Here is a 3,946-nt window from a genome sequence, read left to right on the forward strand (position 1 = left end):
TTTATAATTACTTGATTTTTATTTTTCACGCATCAAAATATTTTTTTACAAGATTTATAAATTATTTTTAAAATAAACTGGTACCAGACGACTTACACTTCAGTCGTCCAGACGACTTCCAACATCTCAGACGACTCAGACGATTTACTGGGGCTATATTCGTAAAAATGGCTTCTATTTTTTTGTTTGGTCACAAGGGGTTGAGCTGTAATTTCACTAGGCTTTTAGGTTAGTTTTGCATTTGATTCAAGTTTGGGTATAGGTTTGGGATTAAAATCAAGTTGTGGGTTAGTTTTGGCAAAAATCCCAATAAACTAACACCAAATCACATCAACTAATTTTGATTCTCTCTACCATTATTCACTTCATTTCCTTCAAATGATATAGTGAAATTTTCATCAAAATCTAAAAAAACACAAAATCAAACTGAAAAGAGAAAACTTAACTTTTTTTTTTGCCAGCACCTAATTTCTTAATTGGAAATTTAGAATATAAAATATAATTAAAAACTTTTAAAAAGTAAAAGTTATTTATTGGTTCAACCGGTGGTTCAACCGGTATCGGGTTTCGGGTTTTACTAGGTTTTTGCGGGTTTTTGCGGGTTTTTAAATATTGAATTTTTCACAAAACCAAAACTTGATTTTTTTCTGGGCCATCGGATTTACTGGTTCAACCGTGGGTCCGGGTCGGGTTTCAAAACACTGTCTGCAACTATATTTTGGTTAAGATATACTATCATAACTACGTGTTCTTTCCTCACATGCCGACATATTTTAAAGACGAATATTTATTGATTTATGTCTTATTAATTCAAAAGTCAGCATGATAGGTCATTATTTATGTTGTTAAAAAGTTTGAATCAAACATTAAATTGTTTATATATAACAAAAAATTTCATAAAATTTATATACTTATTATTGTATTGAAATTTTAAATACACTCACAGATTAGAAATATTATAGAAAATATCTTTATACAAATGTTTTTACTTATTTAATATTTAATTATATATTATTTTATATTTTAATTTAAACATTTATAATAAAAAAATATTATTTTCAGATAACAACACAATATATATATACGGATATATATATAAGAACTCTTCTTTTATAATTTTTTATTTTGAAGAGTTTGTTATATTTATTTACAAGTCATTATCTACTATAACATATACATATAATATTATTAATGTAAAATCGTTTTTATTTATATAATATATATTATATATATAATGAACAAGTAAGTAATTATAACTATTTGAAATTACATTTGTCAAAAATAAGCACAATCAATCAAAGCCCAAGATTAAAATCTTTTTTTTTTTGTCATCAACTTTACAGACTCATACAGACTCTGTAAACCAAACCGGGAGATATTAATCCATGTGAACGACAAAAGACTGTGAACGACGAAAGACGGCTGAATCCTGACACTGCGTGCTAGACTATCCGCCCAAGATTAAAATCTATCTCGGTAGAATTTACAAACATATACATTGTACACATATATACATATAGTAGATACCTCTTATTTGAAAACACATAATATTATAATTCACAAATCTTTACTTCTTTTAAATTGGAATTTAATATAATAAAAATTATGCTTTTAGAATATGACTAAATCAGTTATTTATCAAATACAAGACAAATTGTACAAAAAGAATTAAGTTTTGACATATAAATTGAGAACGAAAACCGAACTGAAATAACATTTAAAAAAAACCAAAACTAAATCAGTGTTAACAAATACCTTAACTGCTCATATATCGCTGAAACAGAAAATTCTAAACCAAATTGAATCTAAACTGAAAACTGAAAACTGAATGGATACCTGAATATTTTAAATACAGTTTATACACCTTAAAAATATTAATTAGCTTTATTTATAAAATTATGAAATATTCTAACACTAATACTTATAACCGAACAACCCAAAAATGGATTACTCTATTACTTTTTATTCGAGATATTTAAAATTTTCGTAATTTCTCGGGAAAAAAATATTCGAAATATTTAAATTTATCCGAGTTATTCGATATTGTATAAAACAAAATCCAAAATGTGATTTTATCGGAATTATTCAAAATTATCCAAAAATAGGAATCGAAAACCGAAATGAACTCAAATTTTATCAGGTTCCTAACATTATTATTCAAATCAAACCAAAAACCAAAATAATCAAACCGAATTTACATCCTAAAATATATACTAAATATAAATAATGATGTTAAAACAAAAACAATCTTTCGAAATATTTCATCCTAATTTTTCAAATATTATATAAAAATAAAAATATATATAATATAACAAAAAAGTAAAATTAATTATTTATATATTGATATTTTATATTATATTTAACATTTAAAATTTATAGACAAATAATATTATATTTAATATTATATTTGACATTTTCAGTGTATTTAACACATATAATTTTTTTAAGTTGTCTTATTTAAAGCAATGAGTATTTAAATTAGCTTTGCTTTAAAATTGTAAAAAAAGATTAGAATCATTAAAAAATATAACAAAATATTAAATAAGATATAAATAACATATAAATATGAAACAAATAATATATATAACAAAGAAATATGTGATGTGGAGATTAATAATATATTTACTCTATTACTTTGGATAATAACTACAGAGTAACAAATTTTTTATTAATTTTTCATTTGTTTACCATCCCCATACATATTCTAGATAGTACAAAAATAAATTGTAAGTTTTACTCATTTCTAATTCAATTTCTATGACGAAAAAAAAATTCAATTTCTATTTATATTCTTATAACATAGAAGTAATATAGATATTAAGTACAACATTATTTGAATAAACTCAGGCGTACCCCGGACAAAGTATCTAGTGTATTTTTAAAGGAGAACAGACATAACCCATGACTCCAACATTACTTTTTTTTTTTGTTAACCGGGTATTTTATCAAAAGGCTAAAGCCCACACGGAACCTAATCCCAACGCACAGAAAAAGCGAAAGACCCAAACAACAGGCCAACTGTACATAAAACTTCTTAGGCTGTCAGTCCAAAGAAGCAAACCCGTTGAGGAAGAAACCGCATCCGTGTTCGATTGCGTCAGCAAGCCAGAGACACGCGTCCAAGCGAGAAGCCGTCTTCTTCCTCCGGAGTCAGCAAGGAGACACGACGGATCACCGTCGACGGCGACCTGAGATGAACCATTCAACAGAACAGCTTATCCGAAAGCTCGAACCGAGAAGTCAAGACTCCAACATTACTAACCCATTATGAGATATTACTTAGTTATTGTTCTAGAGTTTTGCATATAAATTAAAACAACTAGTTAAATATAAATTCCATCTTCTCACAGAGAATTCGCCAAAGCTTTCCGACTACTGAATGGCGGAAGCTAAGATCTTCTACCTTCATGTGGTTTATATTGAGCCAACAGTAGATAAGACAAAAGCGATTATAAGCAATCCAAAATGTTTATCAACAAATCTTGCGGAGATGAAAGAGAAAGACAAATAGACAAACAAAATCCACAGTTTGATAAACACAACAGCCTGGTAGAACAACATATTACTTTACAATGAAAGATGAAACCAGATGATGCAGCCATTATAGTGAAAATAAGATTTATCTCATATACTATTAGGTAATGTAAAGATGATGTTCAAGGGATGAATACTTACCTTTTTATAGGTGAGAATCACCGACTGGAAGTTGGATAAGATTCATTGAATTCTTGATCGTGGTCGTAGTAGTGAGGAATAGTTAAGTTTGGGTTAATGATGCCAATCTATGCGACTTGTAACGATTCTGAGGTAAAGGATAGAAGACAAAACAATTTGAACATAAACCAACGTTGAGATTAGTGAAAGAGCGTCTACGAAAACACAATCTCAGAACTGCCATTGTTGATGTTAGGAGTTTTCAAGGCTCCTAAAACAAATGTTGTAGTAT

The 3,946-nt window shown here is 27.7% G+C and overlaps 1 pseudogene; it reads left to right on the plus strand.

The window, feature by feature from the left end:
- The first annotated feature begins 3,774 nt into the window (after positions 1 to 3,774).
- LOC106330343 overlaps positions 3,775 to 3,946 on the plus strand; it is a 1,201-nt pseudogene continuing 1,029 nt past the window's right edge.

The sequence above is a fragment of the Brassica oleracea genome, chromosome C3, assembly GCF_000695525.1.
Source record: "Brassica oleracea var. oleracea cultivar TO1000 chromosome C3, BOL, whole genome shotgun sequence".
In the NCBI taxonomy this organism is placed as follows: domain Eukaryota; kingdom Viridiplantae; phylum Streptophyta; class Magnoliopsida; order Brassicales; family Brassicaceae; genus Brassica; species Brassica oleracea.